The sequence below is a fragment of the Capsicum annuum genome, chromosome 11 (assembly GCF_002878395.1).
Source record: "Capsicum annuum cultivar UCD-10X-F1 chromosome 11, UCD10Xv1.1, whole genome shotgun sequence".
In the NCBI taxonomy this organism is placed as follows: Eukaryota; Viridiplantae; Streptophyta; class Magnoliopsida; order Solanales; family Solanaceae; genus Capsicum; species Capsicum annuum.
In genome coordinates, this window is record NC_061121.1 from 122,351,824 (window position 1) to 122,360,307 (window position 8,484).

Genomic DNA, 8,484 nt, shown 5'->3' on the forward strand with positions numbered 1-8,484 from the left:
TGCTTTATAACCATTTTATATGATTTTGGATTGCAATACTACAAATATTAGTTTTTCTATTTGAAGCCTTAAATCCTATCGTTTGTTACAAGAAAATTGGAATCCCTTTTCATAAATGTGTGAACTTACATGTGAACATATATACCAATATAATTGCACAGACTATTTCAGTTCGCTCCAGCCCATGGGCTGCACCTTTTAAACTCTTCTTCTTTTGTAGCTTTCTCTTTTTGCATTATATTGAGCCTAGTGACGCATTCCAACTCTTATTATTTTCTCATTGAATAATGTTGGTTGCAACACAAAATTCTAAATAGATATATGAATATCGAGCATAACCCAGTAATAGATTACCTATAAATAGTTATATGTGAACTAACCTAAATAGTAATAATGATAGATTTAAAGAGTCGAAAATACACTTTTGACTTTAAATTATAATGGTTTAGAGAAGCACATCAAATTTCCCACATTGTGCTAGTTCACAGCAAGAAGTGGAGCAATTGAGACAAAGTTCATAGGTGTTGATTGGACCACACTAATGTTCTCCATGAAAAAAGGTCAAGATACAACAGAGGTTTGTTTTACTTCCCAAATCAGATGTCTTCTTTTGTAACTACTGAAATTGCTTATTGATGCTTTTAGCAAAGACCTTGTTCAAAAGGCTGAAACAATTAGGGAGTTTTGGTAAAAAGTTGGTATATTTTTCCATATTAACCACTTAACAATATGATAGAAGATAGTCAGTCTTACTAAACATCACACATAAAGAGCAGCTTGACTATAAGTTAAATGTCTAATTTCACTGACAATTTTCCAGAATTCTACCTTAAAATTTTCGTTTATTTCTCCTCTAAACTCAACAATTATGTTCACAAAAGTGGAGTAGCAGGGGAGGTTTGGTGTAAAACATCAATTAATTCTATAGAAAAATACATCCAGAGGTACTACATTACTCCATTTTATAGATTATGTAAAGAAACTTGAGGTTCATCCTATATTTTAAAATTTTGTTGCGCGCTGCCAGCAGAACTATATTTCTTTTATAAAAAGGAGAGGTGTTGTCAAATGTAAAATGTAACATGTAGTTTGCTTATGATAGGGAATTTCAGGCCTAAAATATTTTGGGGATGTTATTATGATCATCCAAGAAAGCAAAATGAATTACAGGAAGAGCAGACACTCTGAGTTGTAATGGCTAGAAACAAACCATTCTTTTCTTCTCTATTTCTTTCTAGACTAGATTTGCAGGAATCTGTACATTAGTTATGTTCATTCTTCTATTAATGATCCTCCAACAAAATCTATTACGAGACAGGTTAATGGACATTTACCTTACTCTTTTTGTCCTAACTTTTGTGGTTACCGTCTTGTTGTTTTTCTTGTAACCCAAAATATCCTACATGATAGTGTTGCTTATTAAACTATAGATTTGTCTGGCATATAAGTTACACATGTAGATTCAATAAATTAGTTGAAGTTTGACTCTGACATTTCAATATTGAGTATGTTATACCAGGAAATATTGGTTTCATGATCATGAATTTTTTATGTTCCCAGTCTCCTTTTTAGTAATAAAATTGAGTGATTATAAAATTTACAAATTTAATGGTTCCATTTTGAGGTTTGGACCAAATCCCTCATTTACGGTCACTATTGCATGTATTTCGCATTAAATGATAGAAATATTTTATATCTACTATGCCATGTATCCCATTAGAAATTGTTTAGTACATGAGATAAAGATAATAATTTGATATAAAATTTGGGATATTGAATAATGGATATTGGTAGAAAAGAGAGGAAAATGGAAGTTCATATGTTTATCCCAATGCAAGTAAATGGTACCAAGGTGTTTCTGCTAAACTTGCATTAAGTTTTCCTGGGAAAGGTATCGGAGTGTGATTTGGAAGCCAAGCTTCTCCTACTATAGCTGCACCAGCTAAGAAAGCTTCTAAGATTGCCGATGATAACAATGATGATGATGACATTGATCTATTTAGAAAAGGGACAGAGAAAGAAAAAAGGCAGCAGAAGAAAGAAAGGCGTCTAAGGCATCTACAAAGAAGAAAGAGAGTGGAAAGTAATTTCTTTTTATTTACTTTAATCCTTGGGATGACAAAACTGGCATGAAGAAAGTTGAGGAAGTTGTTTGCAGTAGTGAGGTGGAAGGTCTTCTCTGTGGAGAATCCAAATTGGTCTCGATTGGCTATGGGATTAAGAAAAAGTAGATCATGCTTACCATCATTAATAAACTTATCTCGGTAGATACTCTAATTGAGGAATATGTAACCGTAGATCCTATCAAAGAATACGTGCAGAGCTATGATATTATTGCCTTCAATAAAATTTAAGGTCAACATACCAGGGATTTTTTACATCATGAACCTTGTAAGGTTGTAACTTTGCTAGTTTTCGAGTTGTGATACTTTATTACTAGTTTTTTGTTTTTCCCTCTCTGTTTAAGTAAGTTTAGTCATGAAAAATGGGCATTTAATTGTGAAAAAAAACTATCATCCAATGTCGTTGCAATAAATTCACAATGTTGAGGGTTTTGCAACTTGTAAATGATGAAGAACTTTGATACACAAGTTTCTCATTTTAGAGATCTCTTTAAGTTAGAAAAACTACAAAAACGAGGAGCCGTTCTCTCATTGGAGTTCAACGAGATGGAAGAGATCATCACACACCTCACTCTAAGAATGGGGGTACTTATGGAAACATCTTTCCATATTTACTATAATTTTCATTTGGAAAAGATCTAAACCTTCTGAAGCCAATGATAGGTTGTGACCATCTCCACAAGTTAGATCTAATCGGACATATTAGTAAGCTACTAAAACACCACTTCTTTTCATAAAGCCTTGCTAAGTTAATATAAATTATCTAAACATCTTTGCTAACCCATTTCTAACTAACTGTAACACCCCAATTTTCTGGACCGGAATGCTAAACGGTGCTTATGACCCCGAAGGACCACAAGCTAACCCAAGACTGATATTTGTACTTGTACACTGGATAATATACATGTAAAATGTGGAAAACACAAACAATAGGCCATAAGGCTCAACTGATTAAAATATCTAACAAATCATAACATCCATACGGGGTAACAAATACCCAAAACAATTAAAGTCTGAAACAAATTTGAACTAAATCTAAAAGCCTCTAAATACTTTCTGATAAAGGAGTTGAAGGAACATGTCTCCAACTAACTCCGCAAACTGAAAGATAACCAAAGAAAATAAATGAAATCAAATCATATCTTCCTCGAATGAAGAGGACTCACTGCAACTTTGTATACTAAAATGCGACTGCTACTGCTGATCTAGAACTCGTGGCTCTAAACCTATGGTGTAATATAAAATAAAGTACGATAGCGTAAATACGTCAATACAACTGAAAGTACTGAGTATGCGAGTGAGGTAGGCTATATTCAAAAGGGCTTTTATACATGAGCAGTGCAAACTGAATGACTAATATGAACATGAGAGTGCAAATACGCATGCATAGTAACTGAGATCGTGAATACGTGATATTTGGATCTGTACACTAATACATGGTTTATTGATAAATAACATGACTAGTACTGGAATTTCTGATAACATGGATGACGGTGTCTAACAGTCCTGAATCTGATAAAACTATCAGAATTTCGTACTGTAATGAATTGACTATATCTGAAAGTCTTGGTATACTAAAATCTGAAGAACTATATGAGTTCTTTTACTGAGACTGAGAATGAAACTTTAGGAGGTAGTTCTTTAACCGACATACCTTAAATGCACTATAATAGCTGAGTTGGGGTCCAATTTATTTCCTGATTAGAAGGGTGTCAATACCGCGCCACTATTAATGACAATCGGTAAGTGACCTTTATCTGGCAGGTTACTCTAATGAGAACGATGGGAATCTAGTTTGAAAGCTCAAATCACCTCATCATCCCTAATCTGACAGGTTAAGATGTCTTAACCTATGCTGACTACGTAGTTCTGGAATACAAAGATGACTACTAAGAATCACACCCTTATCTGGCAAGTGAGTTCCCATCCTTGGGTTCACTTGGTGCTAACTTCTACTCCTATCTGAAAAGATTGAACATGATTAACTAATTGTACATATACTGAGTAACTGACTTCCGTACACTGACAAAATAGTACTATTATTTGAGAATTAACTGAGATCATTAGATTTCTAAGATTTCCTGAGTCACATAACTATTTGAGTTCTATAGATCATGGTGTGACAGAGAGTATCATACTAGCATGATATGGCTCTAGGCACACAACTATATTTTTTGTGTACAAGTACCCCTACGACTCGATTGAAGAAATCTGATGCACATGACTGACTTAATCATAAAAATAGAGTCCACAATTCACAACATCATAAGTAGAGATTTCATACTACACTTGGTTCTCAACATCTTATACTTGGGACGGGATTCATACAACATATATATACTCGCGTTACTTTAATATCATGCTCATTCCTCGTCACAACAATAACACACAATAATAACGTGGAGTTCATGTGGAGTTATAAAGAATAGAACATGGGCTTGTCATTTAAGCACTATTAAGTCTTAAAAATATGGATTCTATTATTGTTGGAATTTTATCAAACACCTTACATGCACCACTTTGGGCATAGGTGTAATTATCAATTTGACAATCTTAACAATAAAAAATTCATGGATTTCAACTAACCTACTCATATGCTTTATGAAAAAAATATCAAGATACAACGTTGAATCCAAACAACAATCATCAACATGAATATAGTCATAACAAAACAAAGAAATCACAATTTATAATTTAAAACATGATTTTTGAGATCTATGGATGAAGGGGAACCATGGATGAACACTACGCATACTTAGTGATTGAATCTTGAAAGAGATCTAATATTTCTGAAGGTTCTTAAAGAAATCCTTAGGCTTGATCTTGATTTTTCTTGAATAGGGTTTAACCCCTTTGGGAGAGAATGTTCTTGTTCTTGAGGAGATGATGTTGAGGGGAAACCTTAATCTTGTGGTTGAGAGTGTCTGAGAGAGCTTTTTGAGAAGTTTAACTAAAGAGAATGGAAGATAATATGCTCCTTAAGGGTTTTAAGTCATGGTAAGTGAAGGAAAAGACAAAAATACCCTTGCAAAAACGTCCCTCAATTGCTGGAAAAAATAGATGACGACATTCGTGACAAGTCATCAAGCTGGTGATAAGTCGTTATGAAATATCGTCACAAAAAGGTGAAATCTTGATTTTTTGGTTAAGGTTAACAACATTGGTGATAGGCCATCACGGGCGTGACAACTTATTGCAAAATGGCATCATTGGGGGTTGAAATCAACCCAGGGCTAACGACATTGGTGATAAGTCATCACGCTTGTGACAGCTTATCACGAATGTTGTCACTTAGTTTCCCAGCCTAACATGCTGGAGTAAAATGGGCATAACTCCTTGCTCCGATATTGGATTTAGTTAAAATTTGTATCATTGGAAAGATAATTAGATTATATATCTGTTGGTGGGTAATTATCTCAGAAATTAATCGCATAACGAGAGATATGCTCATTTGAAGTTGACTATACCAATATCCTTCTCAAGAATTCAATCGGTAAGGAAATATTTTGATTCGTCTATTAACTAGGACACTTTTGAGGCCTTAATATGTATCAACATTGATCATAAAACTACCAAATAACTAAAAAAATTTCTCATTAGTTCAAAGCATGATCCTAAAATGTCTAAACTTTTCGGGTATTACAATATCTCCTCCTTGGGAACATTCATCCTCGAATGGCACTGACTAGGCTGAGATTACTAATGTGCTGGCCTTACTTAGGGGATGAAACATCTGAAATATAATGACATGACTGACCTGAATGATAAGCTTAATATATCTAGCCATACTGAACATACAATTCTGACAAGCTGAACTCATGCATATCTGTGCATGATTACGTGACTGAACTGTTGCATGTATACATGACCGAATGCAATGAAATTTAGTACCAAATTTGTAAATGGAATCTTGAACATAAAAGTAAATAATCTTAAGAAGAATACCTTGAGCTTGATCAGAATTGGTGGAGAAGAAGTAAGGATACTTGGTATGCATATATGCTTCTGCTTCCCAAGTAGTTCCCTCAATGGACTGGTTTCACCAAAAAACTTTAACTAGAGGGACTTCTTTGTTCCTCAGTCTACGAGTTTGATAGTCCAGAATTTTGACTAGAATCTCTTCATAAGAGATGTTGTTTTGGATATCCATGCTCTGAGTAAGGACTACAACTGAAGGGTTACCTATGCACTTCTTAAGCAAAGAGATATGGAAGACTGGATGAATTGAAGCTAGATCTGGAGGCAATTCAAGCTCATAAGCTACCTTGCCAAAGCGACTGAGAATTTAGAAAAGACTGACATATCGAGGATTGAGCTTTCTCTTCTTATCGAATCTCTTCACCCCCTTCATAGGAGAGATCTTGAGATAGACAAAATCGTTAACTTCGAATTCTAGATCCTGTCTACTAATGTCTATATTAGACTTTTGTAGTCTCTGAGCAGCCCAAACTCTTTCTCTGATTAACTGAACCTTCTCAGAAGCATCAAATACTAAGTCAGGCCCTATGACAGAGGCCTCACTAACTTTGAACCAAACGATTGGAGATCTGCCCCTCCTACCATAGAGAGCTTCGAACAGAGCTATCTAAATACTAGAATGATAGCTATTGTTGTATGCTAACTCAATCAAAGGCAAGTGGTCATCCCAAATTCCCTTGAAATAAATTGCACACGCCCTTAACATATCTTTTAGAGTTTGAATGGTCCTTTCTACTTGACCATCTGTCTGAAGATGAAAAGTTGTACTAAGATAAACTTGGGTACTAAGACCCTTTTAGAATTCTTTCTAGAAGAGAGAGGTAAACTGGGTACCTATGTCTAAGATAATAGATAGTGGAACATCGTGTTGTCTGACCAACTCCATGATGTAGATATTAGCGTAATCCTCATTTAAATAAGAGGTATGAACTGGAAAGAAATGAGCTAACTTGGTTATCCTATGTATAATGACCCAAACTGAATCGTGATGATGACGAGTTCGAGGCAAACCCATCACGAATTCTATGTTCACTTCTTCCTACTTCCAAGTAGGAATAGAAAACTCCAACATGGAACCACTAGTCTTCTATTGCTCTATCTTAACCTGCTGATATGTAGAGCACTTTGCTATAAAAGATACAACATCTCTCTTCATCCCACTCCACCAATAGATCTACCACAAGTCACGATATATCTTAGTGGCCCCAGGATGAATAGAATATCGCACACTATGTGCCTCTACAATAACCCAATGCCTCAAGTTATCCACATCTAGAACCTAGAGATGGCCCTGACAAAGAAGGACACCATCTTTCTCTTGGTAGAAAACCTCAACCTTCTGATCTCTGACTGACTCCTTTAGCTAGACAAGGCTAGGATCCCTATCTTGCTTTTCTTTTACCTCAGAAACTAGAGATGATTCTTAACTACTTTGAACATATACACCACCCTCTGAAGAATCGACTAAGCGAACACCTAGTTTGGAAAGTTGATGGATTTCTTGAGATATATTCTTTTTTCTATCCTTGATGTGAGAAACACTACCTATAGAGAGTCTACTCAGAGCGTCGGCCACAACATTGGCCTTACCTTGATGGTAAAGGACACTCATGTCATAATCTTTCAAGAGCTCTAACCACCTTCTCTGATGAAGAATGAGATCTTTCTAGGATAGGACATACTAAAGACTATTATGATCTATAAAGACATCTACATGAACTCCATATAGATAATGCCTCCAAATCTTCAGGGCAAATACTATGGCTGCTAACTCAAGATCATGAGTAGGATAATTCTTCTCATGGTGCTTTAACTTTCTGGAGGTGTAGGCTATGACCTTACCATAATGCATAAGGACACAACGTAGACCCACTCTGGATGCATCATAATACACTATCTGAATCATCTAGAAGAGCTAGAACTTGAGCTGAAGTGAGTCGAGTCTTCAACTCCTAAAAACTTTTGTCATAAGAATATAACCACTGAAACTTCACTTTCTTTTGAGTTAATCTGGACATAGGGGATGCAATAGATTAAAATCCCTTAATAAACCATCTATAATAGACAGCCAAACCCAAGAAACTCTTAATATCTAATGGAGAGATAGGGCGAGGTCAATTTCTTACTGCTTTGGTCTTTTGAGGATCTACTCTAATGCAATTGCCGGAAATAATATGGCCAAGGAATTCTACTGACCTTAGCCAAAACTCACACTTACTGAATTTGGCGAATAGCTGGTGATCTCTGAGGGTCTGAAGAACAATTTTGAGATAGTCTGCATGATCGCGCTCTGTACGAGAATAGACCAGGATATCATCTATGAATACTATGATGAACATGTCCATATACTGCTTGAACACATAGTTCATCAAGTCCATGAAAG

The 8,484-nt window shown here is 35.4% G+C and overlaps 1 pseudogene; it reads left to right on the forward strand.

Annotated features, from left to right (window-relative positions):
• The first annotated feature begins 792 nt into the window (after nucleotides 1-792).
• LOC107846418 lies at nucleotides 793-2,354 on the forward strand (annotated as a pseudogene).
• Nucleotides 2,355-8,484: the final 6,130 nt, after the last annotated feature.